The sequence below is a fragment of the Notolabrus celidotus genome, chromosome 8 (genome assembly GCF_009762535.1).
Source record: "Notolabrus celidotus isolate fNotCel1 chromosome 8, fNotCel1.pri, whole genome shotgun sequence".
Lineage (NCBI taxonomy): Eukaryota > Metazoa > Chordata > Actinopteri > Labriformes > Labridae > Notolabrus > Notolabrus celidotus.
This window is the reverse complement of record NC_048279.1, coordinates 23,168,909-23,185,941: the sequence shown is the minus strand read 5'-3', so window position 1 is coordinate 23,185,941 and position 17,033 is coordinate 23,168,909. Positions and strand designations below refer to the sequence as shown.

General features: G+C 39.4%; 1 protein-coding gene across 2 annotated transcripts in view; it reads left to right on the top strand.

Annotated features, from left to right (window-relative positions):
* zic6 (zic family member 6) overlaps nt 1-17,033 on the top strand; it is a 94,149-nt gene that overhangs the window by 67,008 nt on the left and 10,108 nt on the right. The window contains exons 3-6 of one of the 2 annotated variants that reach the window (XR_004632122.1): nt 1,985-2,095; nt 3,844-3,984; nt 5,480-5,561; nt 16,159-16,614. The exons of the other annotated variant lie outside the window; for it this stretch is intronic. The gene's annotated coding sequence lies outside the window, so the exon portion shown is untranslated. Of the gene's footprint in view, nt 1-1,984; nt 2,096-3,843; nt 3,985-5,479; nt 5,562-16,158; nt 16,615-17,033 lie in introns of those variants that run through there. 2 annotated transcript variants of the gene reach the window in all.

Genomic DNA, 17,033 nt, shown 5'->3' with positions numbered 1-17,033 from the left:
GGTCAAGAGTGCATTCATTTTACATTTCTTTGAAATATATCCTTACAGGGATATGACAGCTAACTAGCTTTAACAGGGATCCTCTTTATTCCAGTGAGAGGGTTTGATGGAGGGGCATTTGTCTGAATAGCCACAAAAAACATGGGGTGAAGACTCTATTACAGGATATTATTATTTCCACTGTTGACAATATTGAGTTTCTATTAAAGTACAGAGAAGTGTAGTTATCATGCTTTTATTTTGATGTAATTTGTAAGACAAAATAAAGCGCAAGAGGCCCTTGAGAACACTCATCCCTCTATATTTATCCAAATGTAAAAAATAGAAATCCCCTGACTGTTCTAATCTTCTGTCATATTTCCTGAGTGAAACATGCAAAGTAAGCGGCTACAGTGTAATTGTTCTTGAAATGGTGCAGAGCTATGATGAACTTGTTTATATCTTTATCCTGTGCTGTTAAAAGTGAACACTGTGTGTTGCACATAGCGCTCATGGGGATGCTTCTTCAGGGAGAGGCAGATATTTTTTGATGATTCATTTTTGCAAATCCCTCCTGAGTTTGACCGCAGTTAATTTCAGTTTTTAGGCTTTTCATGACACATCTTTTAGAGAAAATAAAGGAATCCACTAGGTAGAGTATGTGGTTTTTAGTTTTGTTTAATAACAGCCAGTTTGAAATGTGTGAATCATCTTTTCATTCATCCATTTTCTGTACCCGTTTGTCCTTAACAGAGAGACATTTGACACAGGGCTGGGTACACCTGGGACAGGTCCTGCAAATATTTATTCTTATAAAAATTGATTTTAGACTATGTATGATTTAATTATAAAAAACACCTGCTTCTCCTGTAGTACTTACATAGCAAGGGATAATTGGAGTGGAAGATTTTGTGGTAAGTAGTCTGATACAGTCTTAAATTGATCAGTCAAAGGGGTTGATATTTGAAAAATAGTGAAGGGCATCTTCTCAATTGAGGTAAAATTGGTTTGGCTTTGATCAGTCACTTCAATGATGTGAAGACTTACACTTATCAGGCAGTTTTTTCTTGTAATGCCACCTTATCAATAGGCCCCAACAAGAGGTTTTGGTGTGAGGAATAAAGAATATCTGTAAGATAATTTTAATAACAGACGCTATCTTAAAGCTCATCTTCTAAACCTTTAGTGCACCACCATTTTCTGTCCTTTTCTGCTTAATTGATAAAAAATACAGCAAATCTCTCTTCAGGAAACAAAATAAAGGAGATGGAATATTATGATGTTGTTAAAGAGGCCTCTGCATCTGCGTACAGAAAACATATTTTCTGGAGGATGTGGGGATACGACGAAAGCAGCAACTTCCTTGGGGATTTTTTCGAATACAGTGTGGTATCTCCCCGTTGTGTTTTCTGTCCATTGCTTGGTAATATTCCATACCCATTGAACCCCGCCACACCCTCCTCCCCCTTTAGTAATCACAACTGATTAGACCTCTGCTTCCCAGTTCGCCACTTGTGCGCCGCCATCTTTACTCCCACTCTCTCTGCCTAGCAACAAGCGCAGGCGCCATTTTGGAAAGCTTATACATCAGTTTAATATAAATAAATCCATTTCACCGTGGGATCCGATGAATTGCTATCTCGTTCCCCCCCTCCACGGAGAACTGTTATGCCACACTTGGGTGGAGCCCCAGCTGTGTGTACCAGGGGGGTGGGCTGCTTTGTCACACCAGCTCTTTGGTTTTATGCATCATCATAACCATGCGTGACATCTTGCGTAACTTCCACTCGGCGGTTCCCGTACTTTCCCGAATATGCTTTATGGCTAGGGCTGTGTCAGCGTTGACTCCAACCGGCCAGGTGTGATTTTAATTGGATCTCTTGGCTTTAGCCCCCCCATCCTCCCCAGGTCAGGCCAATGGTGCTGTTGCTCCCCAACTTGCTTTCTTTTCATCCCACCCTTCTGTGCCCCCTCCTCCCCTCCTTTTTTTCTTCTTTTTCGCCAGGTCCTCTTGTTCCTGCGTCTCATCTATCTCTACCCCTGCAGCTCCTGGCTATCTTCACCCTCTGTGGCTCCTTCATGACGGCCCCCTAATCTCCGCCAGTGTGCTGCCATGGTCAGTAGGTGTCCAACGCCAGATTCTACCCCCAAACGTGCAGCGAACTTAGCTTATATTTCTGCTCTCTCTTTACTCTGCTGCTTTCTCCATGGAAGACTGCCCCACACATGCTAAACTGGATGCAGCTGCTTTGTTTTTTCCCTTTTCCAGTTTCAGAAAAGAAGCTGAAGGGTTTGGCATCAAGGCATCAATGATGCTAAGACTGCATAATGAGGGCAATTGTAACAATGAAGAAAGATTGATCCTAATGTAGATGACTGAACACTATACAATCCAAATGTCAATAAGATGAAGCAGAAGAGAGAAATGAATACACTAGTAAGGTAATCTGTTTTATGTCTGAGTCTGTGTTAATTTGACAGTTTGACAATTAATACGCCTTAATACACAGAAGAAGAAGTAGGGCTCTTATGTAAGACAATGCAATCTTTATGATTATATGCATGTGTTTGTTGTGTTTACAAATCCAGCACTGTACACAGATTTATCCTTTACATTTCTTGCCCGTCTTAATCTCCGCTGCAGTTTTTCTGGCGTCAGCGGTGCCAGCCCCCTGTGTAGTCCAGCCTATACCCGGGCTTATTAAACCAGGCTCCTATTCACTCTCCCCAATGGGCGCTCCACTGTCAACTTAAGCCCAAGCCCCTCCAACACAGCTCTCCAACCATTGTTGTCAAATTTGCCAAAAAACTGAGTATCGCTCAACAGCCAATATGCAGCAAGATGGCAAGAAAGGCCCCACCCACCCTCATATCTAATGCATATTTGTCTTTTGATGCATTGCAATCTACCCCTGCGGATGGTTCTCAAAAGACGTCTTTTTTCATTTATTATCCATGGCTTACATAACAGATATTTTGACAGTTTCTGATGAGCCGGTCTCTGGGACAACATGGGGGCTTTAATGGTCTCCTATGAGCTGGTGACACTGATTAGCTCATACAGCTGTATATGTTGTGGTCTGCTGCAACTGAAAGGAAATTAAATGATATTTTAAAGCCCACATCTTAAAATTCATGCTAGCAAAGGTTTTTGAGGAGTTAAAAAAGGTTGTGTGGGGTGAGAAGACCTTTGAAGATCTTACAACTCCTGCAAGCTCCAGGCCTATGAGATGCAATGCCTTCCTTTTAAGGGAATGACCATAACTCTGGTCCCTGTGCTTCTAATCCCTCCTCCAGACCCTTGTCATCAGAGATCAACCAGGCTGAGCCTTAATGTCCTCAGCTTGCTGGCAAGGGCAGCTGCTAGCTTTCATGTAAGTGAAGAGCCAGATGATTATGCTTAAACGTGCACGCTGGAGCATGAATTCATGCCTGCCTTTATCTTATCTGAGCTGCTTCACAGTGCTACGGGATGTGATCTTTGAGAAATTATCAGTTACGTGTTTGAGCCTCCACTTAATGATTCACATTTTACAGAATGCATTTGAAGCATTTGTTAGAAAATGTTAAAAAGGCTTTGATCATGACGCTTAAAGAGCACAATGCCTTAGATTCTACAAAAAAAAAACACTGCAAAGAGACTCTAAGTGCCTTCTGTCTTTGCTGTCTCTCAAAACTATCACATTTCATTAGCAACAATTCACTTTCTGTTGTGAGATACAGCATTTAAATAATACTTTTTTTTATGATTTCTCAAATCTCTGTCGTTTGAGGTTTAACTTAAAAAAGGGGATCACATTGATCATGGTCCAGGGTGTTTCAAAGCACTGAGTAATCGCGAGTGTTTAATTTTATCTGTTGCAGTATGCATTGCAAGGCGGCTGTGTAATCAAGCCTGTGAACTCAACATCTGAAGGAAGGATTCTGTTTCTGATCACATGCCTTTTGAAGTACATCCATTCGCTGAACATGGATGTGTTGACAGGATCAAGCTCACACTCCTTGGTATGTGTCCGTCAAATTAATATGTACTTGACATGATGCTGTATGTGGTTTTTTAGCCCATTTCCTCTGTCTGCAGCAGCACTCAGGGCCCACATTTTAGAAAAAGCTTTGAGTCAGGACACATGGTGATCTCACTGTTAACCTTCAGCGTTACAAGAACACCCCAGGGCCTAACTCTACAATGATGGATGTAGGGTAGCGAGAGTTAGAGGGGCCCCACACGCAACCTAGGAATTCCCCTTGGGCCTTTTCAATTACAGTTAAACCAAGCTCCACACTGTGATGATATGTTGCTTTAAGGCTGTGACATTAATGGAGGCGACAAATGTAATTTGGTGCTGCTTTGACCCTAGAGTGTTTGACACACAGCAAAAGGAAGAAACGAAGGGTAACCTCATGTGTCTTTATTAATTTACAGTCATCAATAAAGACTCTAAATTGAGTGTCATTTAGGTCCCTGTGAGGATAAAGAACTATTGATGGAGATGGTTTATCATTAGCCACAAGCTAACTGGAGCACAAGGAGCATGAGAAGGAGTAAGTGGCTGTCAGCTTGGCCTTCAGGAGCCCAGGTATGGGATTTAAAAGTGGCAAAAGGAAATTAAGGTCTGTTCCTTTATCTTTGTCATAATCAATAGGCCAGCCTAACCCTGTATTGGACGTATACTATGATATGCTAATGTGATGTACAATGTGTGTGGCCGTGTAGGTGTGCGCCCGCACTTGTGCACGCTTCACATACAAACAGCTGCAGTGATTTTGTCCCAAGATCAGTACAATGCCAAGCTCACTGCTGACTTATAATCCTGTGAAGTTTGTACCTTCCACAGATGACTTTCAAAAAGAACAGACTGTATCTATTTCAGTCTGCAGGGAATAATGCTGTGTTCTAGGTATCTAGGAAGAGGCAGGGGATCGGAAAATCCATCCTCTACGCACCAACAGAGTGCGACATATAGTTCCTCCAGGTCCATTATTAAAGTGGGATATGCATTGCTGAGGTGATTAGCATTTGTCCTCCGCTCCGGTGTCTGATAGATTATGGGGGACTGCTGTTGTTGCGGGTGACATTGAATTCCTCCGCTTATGTAATTGGCAGAATTATGCAATCCATCTGTGTAACTGGGGCTGTGTCTCAGGAATATGAATCTGCAACAAAACAGAACACATTCCCATGGAAATGCAGTTTACGCCTCCAGTACAACAAAAATACAGTCCCCACCCTGCTTTGAGAGATAAATCAACACCCAAACAAACTCTAATCTCTGACAATTAGTTAACAGAAAGGGTAAAGTTAACTTGTGAGTCTTTTTTTTTGCAACTGGACATTATATACGTAACTTCTAAGAGCACTAGCAGAACAATCCAAGCCATAAATTAATCACTTAAAAACTATGCATGCACTGTATTTGACTTGTATTATTCCCACTTGATCAAACACATCATTAACTATGCTCTGTACATTAACTTAATTCGGAATGTTCCATGTCTGAAGGGGTATGAATAATGCCAAAGAGCCCAAGAGGGGGGGAAAGAAGCCACTCTTTCTCTGCAGATTATAACCACACTGCTGTACCGTAAGTACCAAACTGTGTTCTTTCTCTGCATGTTTTGAGAAGTTGTGCATTGCTTTCCTTTTACCAGCACACTAAGTAAAGATACAGGCCAGTTACATAAAAATAAATGGATCAGCAGCCAGCGTGGGCTGTTGGTTATACACACATGTGTACAAGATGCCAGAGGCGACACAAACGTACTGACATAATTATCTAAACACGCTTCATTATTCATCTCTTTAATAGAAAAGTCTCTTCTGCTGATTTAGGATACTGTAAATCCATCAGTCAGGTCACATGTACATTAATATAAGATCCTATCTCATCATGTTAGATCTGATCTTAGGTATGCATTGATTGTGTTTTTATAAGTTCAGTTTAATTTGTGGGCCTCCTGAGCAAAGATGGAGGCTAATAAATGTCTTTATTGTCCTTTGAGAAAGCCAGATGTTGGGGGTGGAGTTGGGTGTGTGTTCGTTCCTGTGTGTGTGTGTGTGTGTGTGTGTGTGTGTGTGTGTGTGTGTGTGTGTGTGTGTGTGTGTGTGTGTGTGTGTGTGTGTGTGTGTGTGTGTGTGTGTGTGTGTGTGTGTGTGTGTGTCTACTCCAAAGTTGAAATGAAACCTAGGCCGCAGCAGCGTGGACGACTGAAGTCCCCGTGTATTCCGATTCACAGATCACACGAGTTCTGAAAGACTGCTCTTTGATCATTTTCATTTCTAAAATCAGTCCCTTTGAACATTTCCAAGTCACTTGTGCTTTTATTTATAAAGCCTATTTAGACAATCAAGGGGTTGAAAATAATTAGGCTCGCATGCACATGAGTGTGGACATGTATTCCCTTTCAATCAGTTAAAAACCAGCTCTGTTAATTAAACTTCTGAGCTGTTGCTCTGCCCAAATAATTTTCTTATTAGCTGCTGCATTCCTTAGATCTGTTGTCAGCAGAGCATATTTTCTTTTTGTTGCTCCTTTCTGTTCTTTTTTCCTCTTGCAGAAATCCCACTGACCCATATAGTTGATCTCATTTTTGAAGCGTATAATATAGATTCAGAGTTAAGAGAACGCAGGCTCTATTATTAGTCCCATTTGAGCTGCACAGCCTTCTTCTAGGTGCTGCTGAATTCCCTGAGTGAAGGCATTACCATCTCATTTGGGTAAGGGTGAGATTACCTCATGCAACTGAGCTGTTTCATCACAGAAAAAAAAAAAACGTGCCGGGAAGCCGAGCCGTTGCTGCTGACTGTTTATACAGGCAACTGAAGGGGGAGACGATCCAGATGCATTTCACAAACATCACACATGACAACTTGTGATGCCACCTTTACTGATGTTTCCCCTGAAAGGTCTCTCGCTAACAACAACATCCCATTGATCCTCAGCACCATTTTAACAACTTCCTCACACCCTCTCTCACACATACACACCTGAGTGGGTATGGATTGAAAATGTTAGCAGTTAGCGCCTAGCTTTGCCAAAACAACTTGTCAATTAGGCCTAGCCATTGTGGGATTAGGTTGAAATCAGCAGTGTTACTGGTATCCCATTCCTTTCTGCTGAATTAATATGCAATACTGATATTTTGAGCTGATTAAAAGGCTAAGGCATGTGATGAGCAATCAAAACAAGAAATAGACTACTTGGATTAAATTTCTGCTTTTAATTGGATAGATGAAAGGAGCAATTAGTTGCAGTTGGTTAAGTTCTTTTTTTTCCTAAATCAGCTTGTCCTCATTTATTGAAAAGGGTGAAAATATGATAATGCATTTCGACTTACTTGTGCTGCTTTCGTCAAATTACAAAGTTTGTGTGTAAAGACTTGTAAACTACACCTGTGCAATGTGGTCAGCATATTCAGCATGAGCCATAGCTCCATGAAGTATGTTTAATTGGTAAGGATTTTGTTCTGCAGTATCATTTTAAGAGGTATTGACAAGATTCTCTTCCTCTGGTCGTTCAGTTTCGTACCTGACCTTGGCCTCAATAAGGAAACAAAACTGATGATTGAATTTAAAACTTCTGTGCCCATGCTGAAATAAAACTCCATCAATAAAAGTAACTAAGTGTAGACTTTACAGCTGTGGTAGATGCATTAGATTGTGCAGGTCTATCTTATAAAGTGTGCAGTAGGTGTATTGTGTGGTACCCTTTGTGGTTGTGATGTCAGTTATACTGTAGACAACAGCACAGCATCCGTCACAACATTCCACCTGTAAGTCTCTTTTAGATTAGGTAACTTACGTATATATATATATATATATATAAGTAAACTAGCAAGATATTTCAACTGTTAAATAATACTAGTATCATACTCAGTACAGCATGTGCCAACAATAACAACTACTTCATAGTTACTTGTTTTTTAACCTTACAGCTGCAGTTATTTTGTACATTTACTTTTCATTGTCTGTTTAAACATGAGTTTCCACTCACAGAAGCTTGTAAAGCAAACTTTCATAAAAAAAGATAAATCTAAAACTCATGTAGACCTATTCAGGGACGTGTCCAGAGAGGGGCCAGGGGTGGCATGCCCCCCTCCCCCTTGAAGCCTGTTTGATCACCCAAGGTGTCACCCCAAAATTATAAACTATGATTGGCTATTTGCCTTGTCAAGAGGCTGGACTTTATTGAAGCAGTTTGGACTGTGTTAGTGCTGCCGATAGCTTTCTTTGCATTTTAATGCAAATCATTTTCTTATTATAATAATAATAATAATAATAATAATAATAATAATAATAATAATAATAATAATAATAATAATAATAATACATTTTATTTCAAGGACCTTTCCAATCGCTCATGTTGGTACTTTTAGTTGTAGAAGACTGGTTCACACATCTTATCATGAGACAGGTGTGCAGTAGATTGCAAAAAATGTTAAAAATACATTTACTGGGACTATTTTAAGTACATTAAATTGGGACATTAGGACTTAAGTCCTTTGAGACTTTGGTTTTTAAAGGTGTATTTTGCCGTTCTGTCGTGTTGCTTTTAAAGTAAAATATTATACATAGGACCATAACATCAGTACTACACTTTATGTTAGTAGTTAAAGTAGATATGATGTGTTGAGAAAGAAAGGGTAATTAAATGCTAGTTACTTGTGTGTGTGCACACATACTTCATGTCACCCATACAGTGTATGACTTGGTGCAATAGGCGGGCACCCCATTCAAAAAAGTCTGGATATGCCCCTGGACCTATCTTCTAGAAATACATTATATTATGCTATAAAATGATTGTTAGAAATATAGAGACTTATGGATGCAACAAAGATTGTTTTTGGTGTTATCATTGCTATTTTGTGGGCAGATCAGAAGTTGTAGTTCATGTTCATATTCCATGCCCACATTGTAAGCAGTCAGATTTTTTAATGAACACCTGTAGCCATGGATCTGACCCATAGGTCTTAATTATGCCTGAAATGGTGCGACTGTGTTATTTATTTATTTATTCGATGTGTTTCGTGACTGTATTGTTCTTATTGATTGTTGATTCTGTGAACAGACCCTTGTGGCACATGAGTTTTCCCCACAGGGGATTTATAAAGTTCTTTAATCTAATTGACAAAAGTGCACTACATACAATATAGTGTAATACAACCGAATGTTTCCACCAACATTGTAGCCTTCAAAATGTCCCAAACATATACCAGCATCACTTTAGAATAATTTAACCAAAACTCTAAAAACTTTATGAAGGCAGCCTTTGCTGCAGGGCAACTGTTTAAACTGCATTAGACTGGTATTAATCTCTTTTTTTAACTTGATCAACAGACTAGTGAGTGCTTTAGATGTTTACTTTACGTATAACAAAAAGGATTTAGTGAAAAGTGCTCAGACAGAGAAGAGAACAGGGGGAGTTGAGCAAACTGTAGATGAAGTGTCTTAACACACTGAAGTTTCTGTCTTTCATCCTGGTTAGTGGACAAAAAAAGAAACTTTCATCCCACTTGTAGGCCTCCCTCCTGCTCAGTCAATACATGTTACATACATAGTGTTTATTCTGTACATTTGTAGCCTTGAGGCACTTTTTTTTACACAGTATCAAACACTTGATGTGGCAGCTGTCGGAGTCTGAGTTGTGGGGCTGCGTGCAGTGTTAAAGGATAAGTTCCCTGTTTTGGCAAATGGGGGTGAGATGACCAGTGGTGTCGTTCTGTTATTGCACCAACCTTACTCATCAATCAGAAATCAAAGCTTTGACAGTTGCCAACATTAAAGGGCTGCTGCTGGCGTGTCCTATGCCAAGAGGCATCTTTCTGCTGAGCATATTAATATACTGTAGGTCACAAGGAGGCTCGTCACTGATCATGAAGGGAAGGAGAGATACTCCTGAGCCACACCAGGCACGCTTCCAGTCAATATTCATACTGGAACATACAGTCATCAAAGACAGAGCAGGAGTGGACCGGTGGAATGATTGAAGTGGTGTGAGGCATGCCTTTTTAATCAGGCACAAGTTTACAGATGGAGAATTTTATAAAAACAAGACATGTGCAGCAAAAATAAGGACAACATGAGATTTTTTTATACATTGCATACTTTAGTTTCTTATACAAGCAGATTATTTTTTAGTCTTGCTGGTAGACTGTAAGCATGTTGCCTAAAGGCCTGCAAACGTATCTGCATTCCTGGCTGATTTTGGGATTCAGCTTCAAATAAAAAAAAGGAAGAAAGGGGAGAAAAATCCAGTAAAAGTAACCAGGATGTCACAGCTGCCAGTTGCAGGCTGTGTCAAGGAAAAGAAAAAAAAAACTTTTCATCCTGATTCCACTCATCTGCGTTTAGGTGTGTTCACCACACTCTTCTCCGCCCCTTTTGGGATTTTGATTCAGGCAAGATGTCTGCTTATCTTCAGCTGAGCCTCTTTAGCATTCACGTTGTGTCATTAAAATCTCAAGGAAGTCGGGTTAACGTTCAAGCTAACTGCTGTAACTCTCTTTGATCTGCTGCTCTAATCGCACATTAATAGTCACATTAATTTGAATGTGATTTACAGCATCATAGTTAAATTAATTACCTGTAATTAACTGTTTAGGGTGTTTTTGGTATTTTTATATCAATCAGTTTTAGAAGTGAAATGTGTAAACTATGTACATTTTCAGAGCATGTATTTTTAGAATTAATTTAAGGAGTTCTACTTTAAGATGTAAAATGTAAACACAAGAGACTCTGTCAACTGGTCATAACGTATTCTTTGTCCCTTTTGAAAACATGCACGACAAAAAAAAAAGAAAACGTGCGTCTGTTTCTCCACCAGTGACTAGTGCTTTTTTTTCAAGTTGCAGCGTCTCAAATTGGAAATGGAGCCACACAACAAATCCCCAGTTAGAGAAACTATGTGCAGCATAACATGCATGTTTCATGATGTCAATAACAAGACATTCTGAGTTGGCAGCATTTCCACACTAATGTACCTAGAGCCGTTCCCTGTATTTGGAGTATCTTAATTCTTTCTTTCTTTTGCAGGGACTGTGATTTAGCCTTTTTGTGTGTACTGGGACATGTTTATGAGCTAATAGGCCTTTGTTAGCAGTACTCTATTTATTTAATACAATTGTAGTGTGAACAGAAGGAATAATAAACAGGCTGACTAAACATACGATTCTTCTTTGGGGCTGAGAAAGCCCTGTGTAAGGACACAAAAGGGGGACGTTTCCACCGCGGAAAGTAAATTCTTTTGAAGTGGAACTAATCATCTGAGGGATGGTTCTCGTTGTCCTAACAACGCAGCTGAATTGGAATGAGCCTCCTTTTTTGTGGAAGATATGTTTTCTTTTTTTCATTCAGAACTGATGATGATAGTAGTTTCACGCCCTGTCCACCCACATTGTCCGTCCAAACCTCTTTGCAGATAAGTCTTTACTCGGAGACGCCGAACACACGGCGGGTGACTCTTGGTCCATGACGTCAGCCCCTCTCTTCTGTCTTCCAGTCTTTACGCTTTTTAATGCCGTTAGAATGAAAAGGGAATCTCACAGCAAATCCTCTCCAATAACAGTGCTTTCTGGGACTGTGAAAAGATCAAGACTTTTAAAGTAGTCCTATATCATAATGTACCAGTCACTCTTAACATAATGCTTCTCTTAGCTTTAAAGTTTGGGTTGCTTTTAACTTAAAGAAAGCACATTGTACTCTTTAAAGTTGATGGGGTTTTTTTTTTTTTTTTTTTTTTTTTAAATCTTAGAACAGTTTTCATAGTTTATATATTCATTAGGATGAAATGCATAATAATCTAAATAGATGCTTCAATGCTCTTGATTTTTTCCTTAAAACTTATCTTGAAAACAATAATTAAAGCTACTGTTACTACTCTTAAAGGGGCGGTGCAACTCTATTTACAATTCCCTAAATAGAAAATTAAGTGCATTTGCACGTTTCCATTATTACTCACTTTGTACTTTGAAGATTTTGATGATTTTTCAAAATAATTTCTCTTACATTTGGCCTCTTAGAAACAAGATCAAATAAAAATCTATCTAGAGTATATTAATGAAAGACCTGTTGATATTTATGCACTTTCATTTTTTGTTTAAACTTCAGTCATTAGCTGATGTGGTCATTACCTATATGTCGTTATCACAGCAAAGTGAATGTTGGAGACAGACTATAATGTTCTCCTCTGTAAAGATAGTACATCCCATTTACATTCTTAGTAAGCAATTATTGGCAGGAATGATGAGTCCTCTGATTGACTGTGACATCTCCTTTGTCTCGAGTTGGAGGGACCTAACTGTGTGCTCCGACTCCTGCTTGGGGTCTCTTCATACGCCCTCAGGGAATGTGGATAGGTAACTTTGGCCGTCTGACCCAAGACTAAGAGAATTCCAATCTCTTAGCGTTACTAAATCTTTATCTTCACACGGTCTGCACAGCTTTGCCCCTCTTGAGTTATAAACTGCCGGCCTTTCTGCTAGTCCTATAGTCATCCAGCCGTTTTATTGTCTCGGTGGGGGAACAGAGTTCAGGCAGCAGTCATCTCCAAAACAGAGGTGAACTGTTTAGGGAAGCATCTACAGGGCTACCATGCTAACTTATCATTTAGACCTGTCCAGGCTTTGAAGGAGCACTCACACACAAAAAACACAGGTTGAATTCTTTAATGTACATGACAGTGGTCGTATGTTTGAGCGCACAGTTTAATTTACAAAAAACTTGAGTTGTATGTTTAAAATATTCACACCCTTATTAAATATAATACTATTTTAAAAACAATTTAAAAATGAGAATTGGAATAGAAATTTTAATGAATAGCATTTCAAAAAGATCTACTGTACATGCAAATATTAAGATGAGACCTTTACAAGATCAGACCTCAGAACTTAAATGTTTGAGGATTATTTTTACACTAAACTTTTTCAGAGCTCTTTTCAAAGCTTTGTTGCCATGCTTTTCATAAATGCAAACTTCTGATGAGTACACAAGTCTACATAATTCATCAATCCCTTTGCAGCAAAATAACAGTAGATTTCATGTAAATATTATGTTCTGAAATAGTAAAACATAATCTATTAATCAAGCAAGTTTTTAACCCTCCAGATAAACAGCCTGTTGGCAACAAAGTTGTGAGTGTAGCCGGAGATTTAGTAAAAAAGCAGACCAAATACCAGTCTGTGTTGAGAGTGAAGTATTTGTGTCACTGAGAGGCAGGTGGTAGCCAAATAAAAAAAGCCATTCTCAATCAGAAACTAATTCCAACTATCTTCAGTCCCAAATGTCCATGAAGTTCAGATAATGCAGCAGCTTTTAACACACTTGTTAAACTGCATTTATACCAGAGTGCGACAGATATATCAGCCTATATCATCAGGCCGATGATGGTCCAAGAACATATACCTGTAACAGCACATATGTTTTCTGTACTGCTCTGTCTTGAAAACTTAAAGCAGCTACCTTTCAAACACACATGTTAAAGTGTGAAGTGAAGACCAGAGCACAACAGATATATCCATAGCCAAATTATCAGGCCAATAATCATCCATTAAGATATGAAGACTGAATGAAACAGCCTTGCAAATACACCAGTTGAAGTATATAAAGATCAGAGCATGACAGACCCATATTGGTCCAAGCAGATTTACCCATGTCAGCATAAATGTTTTTTTAAAATGCATCAATTTGGACAACTTAATGCAAACATACAAGTTAAAGCTTATAAAGACCAGAGCATGACTGATTTATAGGTAAACAATATCAATCGGCCAATATTGGTCCATTAAGATATGTTTGTATCAGCATAAATGTTAAGGAAGACAAATCATGGCAGCTTTTTGAATACACTATTCCTAGTGTTTAAAGACTGGAGTGCAATCGATTCAGGGTTAAGCCAACATTATCGGGCTGATATTTATCCATTAAGAAATATCTTTGTCTGCATGTTTAACACAATATGCAGAGGTTGGTATTTTTTGTACAGCCTACAATGTGATTATTGCATAATGTGTGGCATCCTAGCTAACAAAGCAGTCAGTGGACTAACCATAAATGTTGACTATGTATAAAATCTTAAATACTGTGAAATCCGGTATTTTTAAAGAAAGCAGCCAGCTGAGGACCTTTGAATTGTCATTTTGGTGCAATATCAGTCCACAAGCTACAAATGTCTTCTGTCATTTCAGCACCAACATACACTATCAGCCACCTAATTATTCCTCTAAATCTGTATCAGTGTTGTTGTAAACAATCCAATATCAGTCAGGCTCAAACAAAGACTATTAATGTGGGATTTTGCAGCATTATGTTCACATTTATGTAACTCAGGAGTGGATCTCTGGTTACAGTAACAGGAGAGAACAACGTGTCTTCCTAAGCTGGAGACGGAAACAGCAGGATTAACAGCGAAACAAATGTTAGGCTGTTGAATCTGTTTCTTCCCGTCACTGTCACACTGCCTGTTCTCTGCTGAGGCTTCACTAGCACACATACTGAATGGAGCAGGTTACGGGAGGACACAGCAGATAAGCTGGCACACTTGAATGTAGGCCATTTTTTACTTCTTCATGAAGAAATTCACCCCTTTAGAGGATACACACTCAAAGAACCTAATTTCCTCTTTCCAGCTAGAAATTGCCTCTTTTAAAGCTCATTGAAAAAAAAAATGCACTCCAAACTTGGATGAAGAGGCTGATGTCCTAGAAACGCAAAATGGCCAGCAATAGCAATGTCCAGGAATACGTTTTTCTTAACAGAACGATTGATCATGTTGTGTTGTATTATCCTCGTATCGTCCAAGTATCCCTTGGCTTGCTTTGTCATTTTTACGTGCCATGCGGTAGCTGGTTGCCATTGTCATCATGGCAGACTGGGAGCCCGGGAGAGGACGCCAGCGCTGTGCCAGTTGGCTCAAGTAGTGAAAACACAAGGCAGACACAGCACGATTCTAATCTTCATCGTTCCAGACACGAAGGTCACTTCTATGGCTATTGCAGTTTGTGTCCCATTAGTCACAAGACATTTTCCATAGACTAATAAATATATCTTTAAATCTAGTAAGAGTAGAATGTAGCTCCCCACACGTTTCATTACATGCACATTTAACTGAGAAAAGTCCAAGTTTAGCCCTTGTACACTGTAATAATTTGGACTTCCTTCTTAAATTAAGTGAGAAAGATTGAGGTCAAGTTATTCATGCATGTTTTGAGCAGTGTTATGTAACACTGAGGGTGCCAGAGCCACTCCATTGACCAAGAAACCAGGAATTTTACAAGCCTAATTTGAGAACGCAAACAACCAACTGAAATGGTTAAAGGTTATTTGATAAGTTCCTTCTCTATGCATTTGCCCCATGATTATAAACCATAACTATATTCACACATAGTAGGAATGTCGTTTCAAGGCTTGCTATCATATTCCAGTTAATGAGCTACATTTGTTCCCCCACTCTGTAAAAAACAGACAAATGCTGCTGCTTTCTTTTTTACTGTGCCACGTTTACTGTAGCTTACAACAAATAAAACAGTATGCACCTTCCCTTATTGTATAGCTTTATCAGTTTTCCTGCAGCTCTCCAGCCTGTGCACCTATCCTCCTGGTGATGCTTCGCTCAGTAGACAATAGTTCTGCAAATATCAGGGGCCAAGTCATTATCTGCTGCTCAGCAGGTGTAGACATTATTGGAGTGTTGAACTAATGATATGTAATGAGCTCTCTGTGACACATGTCTAGCCACCCTTACTATCATGGGGCCCATTAATACATAGCAGCATCATAATTAGCTTTGTTGGGAAGCCGAAGCTGAGCTTTATAAATATATCAAACTATATTTAAGTTGTTTACATGCTGTGTGCTCCTGCACTGGGCCAAAAATACTGTATTAATCTTGCTTTTACGGCCGTTCGGTGGATATAGTTTGTGCATCAGTGTGGCAACGCTTAAGCACTGATACTATACACAATATTCAAACTACTGACAAGTGCTGTTGAAAACGCCTGCATGTGTAATTTCCTGTATCGACTTTTCCTTTTTAAACAAACACCAATGAATTGATTCCATGACTAACAGAGGGATGAGTCACTTTTTGTGCTCTGTAAATCGAAAGCCTGGGACACAAATACATGGCTGTCTTAAAAATGTATATTGGAAATGGTTTTGATGTTGTACCCCACTGCAAACACTTTCAGCCTTCTGCAGGTCTCCTAGCAACAGCAAACAAAGGCAGGACCCATCTCAAGTTTCCCGTGGAGCGGCCAGTCCGGCGTGCCTTTGATCTTGACTGGGAAAATAGCTGAGTGGGCACTACTCGCATTTGTCTTTCATTTACACCAGCCCCCCCCTCCTAAAATGTTCCCTCAAACAGCCAAATCTTCATCTGTCCCCAGCAACCAACACCCCTCCTGGATAATCAACCATAGCAAGGGAAGTCATTGAAGCACTACAAAGTTTAGTAGAAATTGGACATTTTTTGGTTTCAGAGCAGACTTGCTACCTTTTGTAGGCTGTCATTTGTGTTTTTTTCTCTGCAGGGAAGTGATTCTGTGAACTAAAATGGTGTTTTGATCCTTTGTTCCTTTGTCTCATGTCGTGTTACTGCAGCATTTATCAACCTCTGTCCTAGGACTTTGAAATAAAAAGCCTTAATAAACACAAAAATTGCCTTTAACCTTGTTTTTGCAAATGTTTTCAACTTTATAAACTTCAACCAAACATTAAAATTCCACTTTTTATTCCTTAAAATGCCAGTGCCCAAAGAAAAATGGGCACACAGTGGAGCTTATGCCGATTTGAAAAGTCATGTGGTTGCCACAGAGTGCTCTTCTTTCAAAGTGTACGTTTAAAAAAACTCGGCTGCACACAGGAAAAAGGATAATTTGATCTGGTTTCTTAGTAAAGCTTTCGAAGTAAGTCCCAGGGATGAAAATGTAAATAACTGCCTCGCTCTATTCAGCACCCAGGATTGATAGGGCAATGTATCTCTGGGCTATTGAATGTTATCTTACTCGAGTGCTCTGCTCTGCTTTCATCCAAAACAGCCCAAACAGCTCAGGAGCTTTAACAA